The sequence below is a fragment of the Ranitomeya imitator genome, chromosome 3 (genome assembly GCF_032444005.1).
Source record: "Ranitomeya imitator isolate aRanImi1 chromosome 3, aRanImi1.pri, whole genome shotgun sequence".
Classification (NCBI taxonomy): Eukaryota; Metazoa; Chordata; class Amphibia; order Anura; family Dendrobatidae; genus Ranitomeya; species Ranitomeya imitator.
In genome coordinates this window covers 81066503-81084547 of record NC_091284.1, presented here as the reverse complement: position 1 = coordinate 81084547, position 18045 = coordinate 81066503, and positions in this window count along the sequence as shown.

Below are 18045 nucleotides of genomic sequence, written 5' to 3'. Positions count from 1 at the left end.
AGTGGCGGAAGCCATGTCGGTGAGAGAGTTCTCCAAAGAGGAACAGATCCAGCCAAAGGAGCTCCAGTAAAGTGAAAGAATCTAGGGAAAGAAGTGTGTGTCAAAGTCTAAGTACAAGGAGTTTGCGCTTTGTAGAATATTATTGCCTGACTCCTACCAAAAAAAAAACATTTCTTGTCATCTATAAAACGGTAGCAGAAGAGACTCCTAACTTTGCCACTGATTTGAGGTCCATCACCAGGGCAGAAGTTAAAGAATCCCTGAAACCTCTATTTGAGGAAAAGCTTTTGACGTTGTCTATTCAGATAACTATGACAACTCCTCTGATTCCTCCTTGTCGGCCTTTTTCTCAGACTGCAACACTGGACATCTCTGTTTTCCTATAGAGGAGTAGAATAAACTAATAAAGGCGGTCAGGGCCAAGATGGGGATGATGGATTCCAAACCAGAGAGGTCGTACAGGACATTATGTTTGGAAGCTTAGATCAGAAGAGATGTAGGGCATTTCCATTAAATGACAAGATCCCAGGCCTTAGTCCAGAGGGAATGAAAAAGACCCGAGAAGATAGGCTCTCTTCCCCCATCATTTAAGAGGAGATATCCTTTTGATGAGCCTTCCTCATCGATCTGGGACAAAGCTCCAAAACTTGATGTGGCCATAGCAAGAGCTACTAAAAGAACTTCACCCCTTTTCGAGAATATGTGAAATTTGAAGGATCCCCTTGATAGAAAAGTGGACATTTTTCTTGGAGGTACGTGGGAGACGTCAGCCGGGGCCCTAAAACCAGCAGTGTACGTGTCCGACCAGATCTTTAATGATTTGGTTGGATCTCCTGGAAGCCCAATTGAAAGGTGTCAAGAGACCATATTTTGGCCACTATCCCAATTATTTATCTGATACTTTGGCTGATTCGGTACAATTGTCGTCAAGATCACCAGCCCTTTCGAATGCGGCCCGTAGGGTTTTGTGGTTAAAGTGCTGGCCATAGGATATTCAGGTCAGATCAAAGCTGTGTGCCATTCTGTGGGAAGGAGAATATGCTTGGCCCAGCTTTAGATGAGCTTTTGTAGAAGGCTGTTGACATAAAAAAGGATTTCCTATCCTATCTGTCCCAGCCTACAAGCTGAGGCCCTGTGTAGCACAAGCTATCAGAAGTAGTCTATTGACGCAAGTGAAAAAAAAATAATTTTTTCAATAAATATATACCGTATATTAAAATCACACCCCTTTTGCCTCATTCAAAATAAAGCCAAAAAAAAAAATACACACATTTGCTATTGCCGCGTTAAGAAATGCCCTGATCAAAATGTAAAAACAATCAGTAAACAGCGTCAAGAGAAAAAAACGAAATGCCCCAGAATTACGTCTTTTTTTTTTTGGGGGGGGGGGTCGCCACAACATCACTATAACACGCGATCAGAATATCACATCTATCCAAAAATGGAAAAGATAAAAACGTCAGCTCGGTGCGCAAAAGATAAGCTCTCGCCCAGCCCCAAATCTCTAAAAATGTAGATGCTTCGGGTCTCAGAAAATGGTACAATTTTTTTTCTTTTTCTTACAAAGTTGAATTTTTTTTTTACCACTTGCCAAACATAAATAGGTTCCTTTTTATTTATTTTTTTTTTATAAGAACTTGTAATGAGCTGGATAATCATAATGGCAGGTCAATTTTAGCATTTAGTGATAATGGTAAATAAAAAAAAATCCAAAAAACAATTGTGGAATTGCACATTTTTTTTTTTTTTTTGCAATTTCACCACATTTCAATTTTTTTTTTTCCAGTACACTATATGGTGAAACCAATGGTTTTGTTCAATAGTACAACTAGTCTGGCAAAAAGCAAGCCCTCACATGGCCATATTGACAGACAAATAAGTAATGGCCTTGGGAAGAAAGGGAGCAAGAAACATTGAGTCAAAAGGTCGTGAAGGGGTTAAATGCATTTCTTTCTTTGCCTTTCTTTGTTTTGTCATCTGTATGCATTCTGAGGTTGATATATAGAGGTTAGTTGGCATTATCAATAGTCTTGCATGCAATGGAGAAGCCTGATAAGGGTCACTTCATTCCTGTCCCTCTGTCATAGTAACATCTTGGTGTTTTGTTTTTTTGTGAGTAGGGATTTTCTGACCAGATCATCTGTTGCTGCTGCAGGAGATTAAATCTAATCTTGGGCTCTGAACTGCATGAGCCCCCGGAATGTAGACGCTCCTCTGTGTTTGCTGCTGTTGTAATTTTACAGCTAGACAAAATTTGGAAATGTGACCTTCTGCCCTGTCCTGCTAACAGTGATAATGTTATATCTTGTAGGCCACCTATTTTACGCTCTTGTGGCAAATGCAACCCTCATACAAACGAATAAAAGTTGCAAAAATATGAACAGTACAGTTGACACCAGAGGTTTACATACACTATTTAAAAAGACACATATGCATGTTTTTCTCAATATCTGACATGAAATCAGAATAAACCTTTACCCTTTTAGGTCAATTAGGATTACCATAATTATTAATATTGCCAAATGCCAGAATAATGAGAGAAAGAGAAGGTTTTAAGGCATTTTTTTTACTTCCTGCAAAGTCAAAAGTTTACATATTCTAAGATTACTATGTCTTTAAACAATTCTGGACTGCCCATATTATGATCTCATGTGTTTGGAAGCTTCTAATGTATTTTAATGCACACCTGAAACACACTGCTTCTTTGTGTAGGGAAAGTCTCAAGAAATTAGCCAAGATATCAGGAAGAGAATTGCGGACTTGCACAAGTCTGGCTCATCCTTTGGTACAATTGCAAGATGCTTGAAGGTGCCTTGTTCCTCTATACAACAATTATACGCGGGAACACACAAGATGGGATTGTCCAGCCGTCATACCACTCCGGAACGAGACGAGTTCTGTGTCCCATAGATGAACGTGCTTTGGTCCAACATGTGCATATCAATCCAAGAACAAAAGCAAAAGACCTTGTAAAGATGATTACGGAAACTGGTAAGATTGTGTCAATATCCACAGCGAAACTAGTACTGTCTCAACATGGGCTGAAAGGCCACTCTGCTGGGGAAAAAGCCACATAAAAAAGCCAGATTAATGTTTGCAAATGCACACGGGAACAAAGACCTTCATTTCAGAAGACATGTCCTGTGGTCTGATGAAGCTAAAATTTAACTTTTTGGGCATAATGACCATCGTTACCTTTAGAGGAAAAAGGGAGAAGCGTGGAAGCCTAAGAACACCATCCCAACTGTGAAACACGGGGGTGGCAGCATCATGTGGGGGGGGGGGGGGGGGTTCTGCAGGATGGACTGGTGCACTTCTCAAAATAAATGGCAACATAAGAATAGAAGATTGCGGCAATACTGAAGCAACATCTCAAGACATCAGCCAGAAAGTTAAAGCTTGGGCTGAAATAGGTCTTCCAAATGGACAATGACCCGAAGCATAATGCCAAAATGATAACAAAGTGGCTTAAGGATAACAAAGTCAATGCTTTGGAGCAGCCATCACAAAGCTCTGATCTCAAGCCTTCTCTCTCTCATTATTCTGGCATTTGGCAAATATTAATAATTATGGTAATCCTAATTGACCTAAAACGGGAAAGGTTTATTCTGATTTCATGCCAGATATTGAAAAAAACATGCATATGTGTCTTTTTAGATAGTGTATGTAAACTTCTGATTTCAACTGTATATGTGCAGTGTTTGTGCATCTGCTGTAATAACGAGTAATAATAATTCAGTGTCTAGTGTTGGGTGAACTCCTGGATGTTCGAATTTGGGCGAACAGTTAAAGTTCAGTAACCATACACGAATTCGAATCCAGACCCCATTCAGATGAATGGTGAGCCCGAACATCCATTGTTTGCCATGCTGTCATCTGCGATTCCCACGCTGTCAGATGACAGCAGGTGAACCAGCATCTGTGACTGACCGTAAACCGTTTAGCTCACAGGTGTCAGTTGAGGGGACTACTACTTTCATCAGCCTATGCCTGCTGCTGTTAATAACAGCGAGAGCAGGCTGCGGCTGATGGGAGTAATCAGCCGCTGCCTGCGCAATAAATTAAGTACAGTAATTTAAAAAAAAATAGTGTGGGTCCCCTTCTATTTTTGATAATAAGCATGACAAAATAGACAGCTGCAGGCTGCAACCATCAGCTGTCAATTTTATCATAACTGGTTATCAAACCTTTAAAAAAAAAAAAAACAGCATGAGGTCCCCTCAATTTTTGACAACCAGCCAAGTTAAAGCATACAGCTGGGGGTTGGTATTCTCAGGCCCATGGATATTGGCTCCCACATAGCTTAAAATTAGCAGCCCCAGAAAAGGTTAATCTAATAGAAGTGCCAACTCTGGCGCTTTGCCCGGCTTTTCCTACTTGTCCTGTGGTGGTGGCAAGTGGAGTTAATATTTGGGGGTTGATGTCACATTTGTATTGTCAGGTGATGTCTAGCCCCATGATTAGTAATGGAGAGGTGTCTATAAGAATTAAAAATAAAAAACACATTTATACTCGCCTTAGCCAATTCCATTGAAGCACTCATCTCCTGTAAAAAAAAAAAAACCAGACAATAATAAACAACAATAATACTCACCTAACATCCTTTCCATTGAAGCCCAGTCCCACGCCGTAATCCATGTCTGCAATAAGTGGTTTTCAACCTGGACGGTACCAAGATGCAACAGTCCAGGCTGTAAAACACGAGAGAATGAGCTGCTGTGAGTGCAGCGTCAGTGACTAGCGGTGATGCCATCGAGGTTACCGCACGTCACTGAGGCTGTTCGCAGCTCACTTCACTGTGAGCCAGGTCGATGAACTATGATGACCTCAGTGAGATCACTGCTAGCACCTTCATTCAGAGTAGAATTTCAATATTTGCAGATGACACTAAACTCTGCAGGATAATCAATACAGAGGAGGACAATTTTATATTACAGGATGATTTATGTAAACTAGAAGCTTGGGTTGATAAATGGCAAATGCGCTTTAATGGGGATAAATGTAAGGTCATGCATTTGGGTAGAAGAAATAAGATGTATAATTATGTGCTTAATTCTAAAACTCTGGGCAAAACCGTCAATGAAAAAGAACTGGGTGTATGGGTGGATGACAAACTCATATTCAGTGGCCAGTGTCAGGCAGCTGCTACAAAGGCAAATAAAATAATGGGATGCATTAAAAGAGGCATAGATGCTCATGAGGAGAACATAATTTTACCTCTATACAAGTCACTAGTTCGACCACACTTAGAATACTGTGCACAGTTCTGGTCTCCGGTGTATAAGAAAGACATAGCTGAACTAGAGCGGGTGCAGAGAAGAGCGACCAAGGTTATTAGAGGACTGGGGGGTCTGCAATACCAAGATAGGTTATTACACTTGGGGCTATTTAGTTTGGAAAAACGAAGACTAAGGGGGTGATCTTATTTTAATGTATAAATATATGAGGGGACAGTACAAGGACCTGAAACCGGGACTAGGGGGCATCCTCTGCGTTTGGAGGAAAAAAGGTTTAAGCATAATAACATACAGTTAGGGCCAGAAATATTTGGACAGTGACACAATTTTCGCGAGTTGGGCTCTGCATGCCACCACATTGGATTTGAAATGAAACCTCTACAACAGAATTCAAGTGCAGATTGTAACGTTTAATTTGAAGGGTTGAACAAAAATATCTGATAGAAAATGTAGGAATTGTACACATTTCTTTACAAACACTCCACATTTTAGGAGGTCAAAAGTAATTGGACAAATAAACATAACCCAAACAAAATATTTTTATTTTCAGTATTTTGTTGCAAATCCTTTGGAGGCAATCACTGCCTTAAGTCTGGAACCCATGGACATCACCAAACGCTGGGTTTCCTCCTTCTTAATGCTTTGCCAGGCCTTTACAGCCGCAGCCTCCAGGTCTTGCTTGTTTGTGGGTCTTTCCGTCTTAAGTCTGGATTTGAGCAAGTGAAATGCATGCTCAATTGGGTTTAGATCTGGAGATTGACTTGGCCATTGCAGAATGTTCCACTTTTTGGCACTCATGAACTCCTGGGTAGCTTTGGCTGTATGCTTGGGGTCATTGTCCATCTGTACTATGAAGCGCCGTCCAATCAACTTTGCAGCATTTGGCTGAATCTGGGCTGAAAGTATATCCCGGTACACTTCAGAATTCATCCGGCTACTCTTGTCTGCTCTTATGTCATCAATAAACACAAGTGACCCAGTGCCATTGAAAGCCATGCATGCCCATGCCATCACGTTGCCTCCACCATGTTTTACAGAGGATGTGGTGTGCCTTGGATCATGTGCCGTTCCCTTTCTTCTCCAAACTTTTTTCTTCCCATCATTCTTGTATAGGTTGATCTTTGTCTCATCTGTCCATAGAATACTTTTCCAGAACTGAGCTGGCTTCTTGGTGTTTTTCTGCAAATTTAACTCTGGCCTGTCTATTTTTGGTATTGATGAATGGTTTGCATCTAGATGTGAACCCTTTGTATTTACTGTCATGGAGTCTTCTCTTTACTGTTGACTTAGAGACAGATGCACCTACTTCACTGAGAGTGTTCTGGACTTCAGTTGATGTTGTGAACGGGTTCTTCTTCACCAAATTAAGTATGCAGCGATCATCCACCACTGTTGTCATCCGTGGACACCCAGGCCTTTTTGAGTTCCCAAGCTCACCAGTCAATTCTTTTTTTCTCAGAATGTACCCAACTGTTGATTTTGCTACTCCAAGCATGTCTGCTATCTCTCTGATGGATTTTTTCTTTTTTTTCAGCCTCAGGATGTTCTGCTTCACCTCAATTGAGAGTTCCTTTGACCGCATGTTGTCTGCTCACAGCAACAGCTTCCAAATGCAAAACCACACACCTGGAATCCACCCCTGACCTTTTAACTACTTCATTGATTACAGGTTAACGAGGGAGACGCCTTCAGAGTTAATTGCAGCCCTTAGAGTCCATTGTCCAATTACTTTTGGTCCCTTGAAAAAGAGGACGCTATGCATTACAGAGCTATGATTCCTAAACCCTTTCTCCGATTTGGATGTGGAAACTATCATATTGCAGCTGGGAGTGTGCACTTTCAGCCCATATTACATATATAATTTTATTTCTGAACATGTTTTTGTAAACAGCTAAAATAACAAAACTTGTGTCACTGTCCAAATATTTCTGGCCCTAACTGCATGTGGATTCTTTACTGTAAGAGCAGTGAGACTATGGAACTCTCTGCCGTATGATGTTGTAATGAGTGATTCATTACTTAAATTTAAGAGGGGACTGGATACCTTTCTGGAAAAATATAATGTTACAGGGTATATACACTAGATTCCTTGATAGGGCGTTGATCCAGGGAACTAGTCTGATTGCCGTATGTGGAGTCAGGAAGGAATTTTTTTTTCCCCAATGCGGTGCTTACTCTTTGCCACATGGTTTTTTTTTGCCTTCCTCTGGATCAACATGTTAGGGCATGTTAGGTTAGGTTATGGGTTGAACTAGATGGACTTATAGTCTTCCTTCAACCTTAATAACTATGTAACTATGTAACCTTGAGAAAAAGTCTCATGGTGCAGCGCTGAGCTCAGTGAGTCCACCATGAGAAATTTCTTTAAAAAAATGGCATGGAGATCTCTCTATTCTTGGTAACTAGCCAGGATAAAGCTGACAGCTGCCATACTACTTATCAAAAATAGAGGGGAACTCACGCCATCCATTTTGTTTTTTCATTTATTTATAGCGTAGGCGGCGGCTGATGAGGAATACTCCCATGAGCCACCGCCTTCTCTCGCTTTTATTAGCAGCATCAGCAGCAGACGTAGGCTGATGAGTCATACTCTCTACTCTCAGTGACTGGAGGTAAACTTTTTAATAATATTACCGCCGATTAGAGCGTTTTCATGCATATGAGAGCTTGGGAAACACCCGTTGTTCAGTGTGCTGAAGCCGAACAGTGACACAGACTTCCTGTTGAAGTCCATGTTTGGGGCCCGTGCCCGAACAGTAGGTGTTTGGCACGATCCCCGAACTTTACTGTTCGGGTTTGCCTGTCTCTAGTGTCATTTACTGGCACCTACACAGATTCTTGTACTTTGTTCGCACTTTGTTTTTTTTTTTTCTTTCTGATCATTTTCTCTCTAAAAGCCTGCATTCCCATATAGGTGTGATGTCCGTGTTCTGTCTGTTTTCTTTCTAAGACCGCACACTGAATAGTTTCACAGACCGCATAGTTTCATTGATCCATAGACAAATTAGTTTAAAAAAATAGGTCCAGTTTGTGAGACTCCGAGAGTCCCCTATTCTCATCCATTTTGCAGGTTAGACCTCGGCTATTAAAGTCTATCGGGATCCGTGTAAAATAGATGACACAATGAAGACCGACGGTACTTCAGTGTACCACCCGTGTTTCACACGTGTTTAATAATAGTAATACGTTTTTTGACTGATACCTTGTTTATCTATTGAGTCTTAACAATATAAGGCAGCCCACCTGCTTCAGGAAAAAAAAGCGATGAGAAAAAATAAATGCAATGAGGATGATGCCTGAGAAAAATCGTTCCATTTCTCTCAAATAGTAACATGATTGTGTAAACTCAGGGCTCTGTCACACGCTGCGTTTTGCCACAAAAGACACAGTATTTCAATGTACCAGCAAAGTGAATGAGTTTTCTGAAATCTTAAGCACAAGCTGCTGATTAGTTTTCCTTGAAGCAGCGTCACAGCTGTAGCATGTCTATTCTTTCAAAGTTTTGACAATATTTTTCATAAATGGGTGAAAATAACACAGCAGAAACTAGTGCATTTTATGATTTGCAGCATGCCTTAAAGCTGGTTTCATGCCGTTCTGTGATTTTTGGACCAGTTGTCAGTCTCCTGACCCGAACTGAAAAGTCTCAGGCCACGTTCACACGTTCAGTATTTGGTCAGTATTTTACATCAGTATTTGTAAGCCAAAACCAGGAGTGGGTTGATAAATACAGAAGTGGTGACGTGTTTTTCTTATACATTTCCTCTGACTGTTCCACTCCTGGTTTTGGCTACAAATACTGAGGTAAAATACTGACCAAATAGTGAATGTGGCCTCAGACCTATATTAGACATGTGAGCTCAGTTAGGAGACTCATGGTTGGTTTAGAAATCATTCCTTAAACAAATCAGCAAACTAGTCGGACATGTGAAACCATCCTATCTGCTGAGTGGGTAGGCGCTTTCTGGCGTGCTGCAAGAGATGCTGTGTTTTCTTGCCTATCGGTCCTTCCTCCCATCTCACAGCACAAGCCTCAGACACAGACTGATGGAGGAAAGACGCTGCAGATCCTGACTTCTCCTTGTCTTCTGGTTATTATTTGAACCTAGATTCCTTGATGGTTGAACACATTTCTTTACCTGCAAGCAGGAAAGGGAGAACAAAATCACTGACTGAGGTGGAATAGCAAAATAAAATATAACTTAATAATATTGACTAAATTAAATTTTTTTGATAACCGAAATTAACTCTCTGAAATTAATAGTGCATGGTCTCTAATCAATACCTCAGGGCAAGGTACAATCACCAGTTGATCCTTACAATATTGGGTCCTCCCATTTCATTATTCCTGATGTCCCAGTGTCTTATTTTTAACGTTATTAGTGTCCATTACTCTGGTACTGTCATCTTCAGGGTATAGTGGACAGACTGCACAGAATCACAGGTGACCGGTTATCAAAAGAAAATTATTTATTTAATATTATTAAAAGTTACGTTTTATTTTGCTATTCCACCTCAGTCAGTGATTGTGTTCAATTTGTGGTATTGGTTATTTGAGTCTACAGGGTCCTCAACCAGTGATAGGAAAGGGAGAACTTCAAACTGCTGGAGGCTGAGGGATATCTCACAAAGATTTGTATTTACCCTAAGGGCTCTTTTCCATTTGTGAGAAACACGTCCGTGTCTCGCATGTGAAAACCAAGCTCTGGCGCCGGCACGTGGGAGCGGAGCGTGCGGCCGCATAGCAACACATGGAGCTGCACGCACCACTCCCAAGTGTCGGCGCCAGAGCTTGGTTTTCACATGCAAGACACGGACGTGTTTCTCACAAAGATTTGTATTTACCCCTAATATACAGCCATGGCTGAAAGTTTTGGCACCTTGGAAATTGTTCCAGGAAATGAACTATTTCTCCCAGAAAATCTTTGCAATTACACGTTTTATTATGTACATGTTTATTTCCTTTGTGTGCACTGGAACAACAAAAAAAAAAACAGAGAAAAAAAGGTAATTGGACATAATTTCACACAAAACCCCAAAAATGTCTTGGACAAAATTGTTGTCACCTTTCCAAAATTGTGGGTAAAAAACTTTGTTTCAAGTATGTGATTCTCGTTCAAACTCACCTATGGGAAGTAACAGGTGTGGTCAAAATGAAAATCACACCTGAAACCAGATAAAAAGGGGAGAAGTTGACTCAATCTTTGCATTGTGTGTGCCCCACTAAGTACGGAAAACACAAAGAGGAGAAGAGAACTATTTAACGACTTGAGAACCAAAATTGTTGAACAATATCAACAATCTCAAGGTTACAAGTCCATCCCCAGAGATCTTGATGTTCCATTATCCACGGTGTGCAATATAATCAAGAAGTTTACAACTCATGGCACAGTAGCTACTCAACCTGGATGTCAACAGTAGAGACAAATTGATGAAGGGTCGCATTCTAGGATAGTCTGAATGATGGATAAGAAGCCCCAATCAGGTTCCAAAGACATTCAAGCTGTCCTTCAGCCTCAGGGCAAATGTCAGTTCAAGCTATCCATTGACATTTGAATGAAATGAAATGCTATGACAGGAGATCCAGAAGCACCCCACTGCTGACACAGACATAAAAAGGCTAGCATTTTGTTAAAGTAAATCATTCTACTGTTTACCATGAACAAAATGAGAAAAGAACACAGTACCTACAGTCAAATATGGTAGGGGTTCAAAGATGTTTTGGAGCTGCTTTGCTGCCTCTGGCACTGGGTGTCTTGATTGTGCATAAGACATCATGAAATCTGAAGAATACCAAAGGATTTCGGGTCACAATGTAGTCCCCAGTGACAGAAAGCTCCGTTTGCATTCTAATTCATGGGTCTTCTAGCAGGATAATAACCCGAAACATGCTTCAAGAGAACCAAGAAATGGATGGAAACAAAGCACTGGAGAGTTCTGAAGTGGCCAGCAATGATTCGTGATCTAAATCCCATTCAACAGCTGTGGAGAGATCTTAAAATTGCTGTTTATGGAAGGCACCTTCAAATATGTGAGACCTGGAGCAGTTTGCATAAGTAGAGTGACCCAAAATTCCAGATGAAAGGTGTTAAAAGCTTGTTGATGGTTATAGGAAGCAATTGATTGCAGTTATTTATTCCAAGGGGTGCGCAACCAAATATTAAGTTAACGGTGACAACAATTTTGCTGGCCCATTTTTATGGTTTTGTGTGAAATGATGTGCAATATTCCTTTTTTCTCAGTTTTTTTGTTTTGTTCCAATATACACAAAGGGAAACGTGTATAACAAGACATGTGTAATTGAAATAATTTTCTGAGATAAATACTTCATTTTCTGGAACAATTTCAAGAGTGCCAACAGTTTTGGCCATGACTATGTGTACCAGCATTACTAGAATAGGGTGAATGTTTTTATAAAAATCTGATAACATATTACAATACATTAGTAATCCATCTTCACTACCTTTACACACTGAGCGCAAATGGAAATTTTTTTACCTGTGTTCTCTTCAATTAATAACATTGCACTAAGATTCTGTCTGCAATCCTTATTCAGTTTCAGACTTCGGGAAATGCAGTTTGCAGCCTTATACAAGTTTCAGATTTTTGTCTTGTGGGATTTTCTCTCTCTGTAATACAGGCTGGGTTTGAGGTCTATGAGTACACTTGCTTCATGTATCATCACTGCTTCAGTATGACACTGTCCACATGCTTTCCTCCTTGTCTACAGCCTGAATTCTGTGGCCTCATAGATAATTTCTTAACTCTCCATGGCAAATTTTGTGTGCAACCATCTCCCTCTGACTTGCTCTAACACTAAAAGAAGGGAATTCATACAGAGACATCAGTAGTGAGTGGGAGTCGTACAGCACTCAGCTAGATAGATAATTATTAGACACTATCACAGCAAATGGCAGAAATATATTAAGACTATTTAGAAAGTTGAGAATTGGGAGGGAGGGGTGGTGTTGTGAATTCTGTGGCTGAATTCACTCCTGTGGTCACAAGTGGTACTGCAGCTTCTGAGCTTCCTCCCTCAGGTGTTCTGGTGAGCTCGTTAACTGCTTCATTACTTAACTCCGCCTGATGCTGCTATCCTTGCTCCTTGTCAATGTTTCAGTGTTGGATCTGAGCTTCTCCTGATTGTTCCTGTGACCTGCTGCTCTGTATAGCTAAGTGCTTTTTGCTTTTTTGTTGCTTTTTTTCTGTCCAGCTTGTCTTTTGTTTTGCTGGAAGCTCTGAGACGCAAAGGGTGTACCGCCGTGCCGTTAGTTCGGCACGGTGGGTTTTTTTTTGCCCCCTTTGCGTGGTTTTGCTTTAGGGTTTTTTGTAGACTGCAAAGTTCGCTTTACTGTCCTCGCTCTGTCCTAGAATATCGGGCCCCACTTTGCTGAATCTATTTCATCCCTACGTTTTGTCTTTTCATCTTACTCACAGTCATTATATGTGGGGGGCTGCCTTTTCCTTTGGGGAATTTCTCTGGGGCAAGTCAGGCCTATTTTTCTATCTTCAGGCTAGCTAGTTTCTTAGGCTGTGCCGAGTTGCCTAGGTAGTTGTTAGGCGCAATCCACAGCCGCTTTTAGTTGTGTTTAGGATAGGATCAGGTGTGCAGTCTACAGAGTTTCCACGTCTCAGAGCTTGTTCTTGTATTTTTGGGTATTTGTCAGATCACTGTGTGCGCTCTGATCGCTAAGCACACTGTGTTTCTGGATTGCCTTCATAACACCTGTCATTAGCAAACATAACAGTACAAGGAGCCCAACTAATGATTCTCAATAGAGGGAAAGAAAAAGTTCTGACATCATTTTTTTTTTTTCTGCTCTGTGTTCACTTTTTTTTTTTCCCCTAGACATTTGGGTGATTCTGGACACAGGTGTGGACATGGATATTCAGGGTCTGTGCTCTTCAATGGATAATCTCGTTATAAATGTACAAAAAATTCAAGATACTATTGATCAGAAATCTATGTTAGAACCAAGAATTCCTATTCCTGATTTGTTTTTTGGAGATAGAACTAAGTTTCTAAGTTTCAAAAATAATTGTAAGCTATTTCTGGCCTTGAAACCTCATTCTTCTGGTAATCCTATTCAACAGGTTTTGATTATTATTTCTTTTTTGCGCGGCGACCCTCAAGACTGGGCATTTTCTCTTGCGCCAGGAGACCCTGCATTGAGTAGTGTCGATGCGTTTTTCCTGGCGCTCGAATTGCTGTACGATGAGCCTAATTCAGTGGATCAGGCTGAGAAAAATTTGCTGGCTTTGTGCCAGGGTCAGGATGATATAGAAGTATATTGTCAGAAATTTAGGAAATGGTCAGTACTCACTCAGTGGAATGAATCTGCGCTGGCAGCTTTGTTCAGAAAGGGTCTCTCTGAGGCTCTTAAGGATGTCATGGTGGGATTTCCTATGCCTGCTGGTTTGAATGAGTCTTTGTCTTTGGCCATTCAGATCGGTCGACGCTTGCGCGAGCGTAAATCTGTGCACCATTTGGCGGTACTGCCTGAGGTTAAACCTGAGCCTATGCAGTGCGATAGGACTATGACTAGAGTTGAACGGCAGGAATACAGACGTCTGAATGGTCTGTGTTTCTACTGTGGTGATTCCACTCATGCTATTTCTGATTGTCCTAAGCGCACTAAGCGGTCCGCTAGGTCTGCCGTCATTGGTACTGTACAGTCCAAATTCCTTCTGTCCATTACCTTGATATGCTCTTTGTCGTCGTTTTCTGTCATGGCGTTTGTGGATTCGGGCGCTGCCCTGAATCTGATGGATTTGGATTATGCTAAACGTTGTGGGTTTTTCTTGGAGCCTTTGCGGTGTCCTATTCCATTGAGAGGAATTGATGCTACACCTTTGGCCAAGAATAAACCTCAATACTGGGCCCAGCTGACCATGTGCATGGCTCCTGCACATCAGGAAGTTATTCGCTTTCTGGTGTTGCATAATCTGCATGATGTGGTCGTGTTGGGGTTGCCATGGCTACAAACCCATAATCCAGTATTGGATTGGAATTCCATGTCGGTATCCAGCTGGGGTTGTCAGGGGGTACATGGTGATGTTCCATTTTTGTCGATTTCGTCATCCACCCCTTCTGAGGTCCCAGAGTTCTTGTCTGATTATCAGGATGTATTTGAAGAGCCCAAGTCCGATGCTCTACCTCCGCATAGGGATTGTGATTGTGCTATCAATTTGATTCCTGGTAGTAAATTCCCTAAAGGTCGATTATTTAATTTATCCGTGCCCGAACACGCCGCTATGCGCAGTTATGTGAAGGAATCCCTGGAGAAGGGACATATTCGCCCATCGTCATCACCACTGGGAGCAGGGTTCTTCTTTGTAGCCAAGAAGGATGGTTCGCTGAGACCGTGTATTGATTACCGCCTTCTTAATAAGATCACTGTTAAATTTCAGTATCCCTTGCCATTGTTATCTGACTTGTTTGCTCGGATTAAGGGGGCTAGTTGGTTCACTAAGATAGATCTTCGTGGTGCGTATAATCTGGTGAGAATCAGGCAAGGAGATGAATGGAAAACTGCATTCAATACGCCCGAGGGTCATTTTGAGTATCTAGTGATGCCGTTCGGACTTGCCAATGCTCCATCTGTGTTTCAGTCTTTTATGCATGACATCTTCCGTGAGTATCTGGATAAATTCCTGATTGTTTACTTGGATGACATTTTGCTCTTCTCAGATGATTGGGAGTCTCATGTGAAGCAGGTCAGAATGGTTTTTCAGGTCCTGCGTGCTAACTCTTTGTTTGTGAAGGGATCAAAGTGTCTCTTCGGTGTGCAGAAAGTTTCATTTTTGGGGTTCATCTTTACCCCTTCTACTATCGAGATGGATCCAGTTAAGGTCCAAGCCATCCAGGATTGGATTCAGCCGACATCTCTGAAAAGTCTGCAAAAGTTCCTGGGCTTTGCTAATTTTTATCGTCGCTTCATCTGTAATTTTTCTAGCATTGCCAAACCATTGACCGATTTGACCAAGAAGGGTGCTGATTTGGTTAATTGGTCTTCTGCTGCTGTGGAAGCTTTTCAGGAGTTGAAGCGTCATTTTTGTTCTGCCCCTGTGTTGTGTCAGCCAGATGTTTCTCTTCCGTTCCAGGTCGAGGTTGATGCTTCTGAGATTGGAGCAGGGGCGGTTTTGTCACAGAGAGGTTCTGATTGCTCAGTGATGAAACCATGTGCTTTCTTTTCCAGGAAGTTTTCGCCCGCTGAGCGTAATTATGATGTGGGCAATCGAGAGTTGCTGGCCATGAAGTGGGCATTCGAGGAGTGGCGTCATTGGCTTGAAGGAGCTAAGCATCGCGTGGTGGTATTGACTGATCATAAGAACTTGACTTATCTCGAGTCTGCCAAGCGCTTGAATCCTAGACAGGCCCGTTGGTCGTTATTTTTTGCCCGCTTCGACTTTGTGATTTCGTACCTTCCGGGCTCTAAAAATGTGAAGGCGGATGCTCTGTCTAGGAGTTTTGTGCCCGACTCTCCGGGTTTATCTGAGCCAGCGGGTATCCTCAAGGAAGGAGTCATTGTGTCTGCCATCTCCCCTGATTTGCGGCGGGTGCTGCAAAAATTTCAGGCGAATAAACCTGATCGTTGTCCAGCAGAGAAACTGTTCGTCCCTGATAGGTGGACTAATAAACTTATCTCTGAACTTCATTGTTCGGTGTTGGCTGGTCATCCTGGAATCTTTGGTACCAGAGAGTTAGTGGCTAGATCCTTCTGGTGGCCATCTCTGTCACGGGATGTACGTACTTTTGTGCAGTCCTGTGGGATTTGTGCTAGGGCTAAACCCTGCTGTTCTCGTGCCAGTGGGTTGCTTTTGCCCTTGCCGGTCCCAAAGAGGCCTTGGACACATATTTCGATGGATTTCATTTCTGACCTTCCCGTTTCTCAAAAGATGTCAGTCATTTGGGTGGTCTGTGATCGCTTTTCTAAAATGGTCCATCTGGTGCCCTTGGCTAAATTGCCTTCCTCCTCTGATTTGGTACCTTTGTTCTTTCAGCATGTGGTTCGGTTGCATGGCATTCCTGAGAATATTGTTTCTGACAGAGGTTCCCAGTTTGTTTCAAGGTTTTGGCGAGCCTTTTGTGGTAGGATGGGCATTGACCTATCCTTTTCCTCGGCTTTCCATCCTCAGACTAATGGCCAGACCGAACGAACCAATCAGACCTTGGAAACATATCTGAGATGTTTTGTTTCTGCAGACCAGGATGATTGGGTGTCCTTTTTGCCGTTGGCTGAGTTCGCCCTTAATAATCGGGCCAGCTCGGCTACCTTGGTTTCTCCATTTTTTTGCAATTCTGGGTTCCATCCTCGTTTCTCTTCAGGACAGGTTGAGTCTTCGGACTGTCCTGGTGTGGATTCTGTGGTGGATAGGTTGCAGCAGATCTGGACTCAGGTAGTGGACAATTTGATCTTGTCCCAGGAGAAAGCTCAACTTTTCGCTAATCGCAGACGCCGTGTGGGTCCCCGACTTCGTGTTGGGGATCTGGTTTGGTTATCTTCTCGTCATATTCCTATGAAGGTTTCCTCTCCTAAATTTAAACCTCGTTTTATTGGTCCGTATAGGATTTCTGAGGTTCTCAATCCTGTGTCTTTTCGTTTGACCCTCCCAGACTCCTTTTCCATACATAATGTATTCCATAGGTCGTTGTTGCGGAGATACGTGGCACCTATGGTTCCATCTGTTGAGCCTCCTGCCCCGGTTTTGGTGGAGGGGGAATTGGAGTATATTGTGGAGAAGATTTTGGATTCTCGTGTTTCTAGACGGAAACTCCAGTATCTGGTTAAATGGAAGGGTTATGCTCAGGAAGATAATTCCTGAGTTTTTGCCTCTGATGTTCATGCTTCCGATCTTGTTCGTGCCTTTCATGCGGCTCATCCTGGTCGGCCTGGGGGCTCTGGTGAGGGTTCGGTGACCCCTCCTCAAGGGGGGGGTACTGTTGTGAATTCTGTGGCTGAATTCACTCCTGTGGTCACAAGTGGTACTGCAGCTTCTGAGCTTCCTCCCTCAGGTGTTCTGGTGAGCTCGTTAACTGCTTCATTACTTAACTCCGCCTGATGCTGCTATCCTTGCTCCTTGTCAATGTTTCAGTGTTGGATCTGAGCTTCTCCTGATTGTTCCTGTGACCTGCTGCTCTGTATAGCTAAGTGCTTTTTGCTTTTTTGTTGCTTTTTTTCTGTCCAGCTTGTCTTTTGTTTTGCTGGAAGCTCTGAGACGCAAAGGGTGTACCGCCGTGCCGTTAGTTCGGCACGGTGGGTTTTTTTTGCCCCCTTTGCGTGGTTTTGCTTTAGGGTTTTTTGTAGACTGCAAAGTTCGCTTTACTCTCCTCGCTCTGTCCTAGAATATCGGGCCCCACTTTGCTGAATCTATTTCATCCCTACGTTTTGTCTTTTCATCTTACTCACAGTCATTATATGTGGGGGGCTGCCTTTTCCTTTGGGGAATTTCTCTGGGGCAAGTCAGGCCTATTTTTCTATCTTCAGGCTAGCTAGTTTCTTAGGCTGTGCCGAGTTGCCTAGGTAGTTGTTAGGCGCAATCCACAGCCGCTTTTAGTTGTGTTTAGGATAGGATCAGGTGTGCAGTCTACAGAGTTTCCACGTCTCAGAGCTCGTTCTTGTATTTTTGGGTATTTGTCAGATCACTGTGTGTGCTCTGATCGCTAAGCACACTGTGTTTCTGGATTGCCTTCATAACACCTGTCATTAGCAAACATAACAGGGTGGGATTCCAATCTATTACGACCATCCAAGTAATAAATAACTTAATTTTATCAGGAAACCATTAAATATAGTTAAAAGCAACA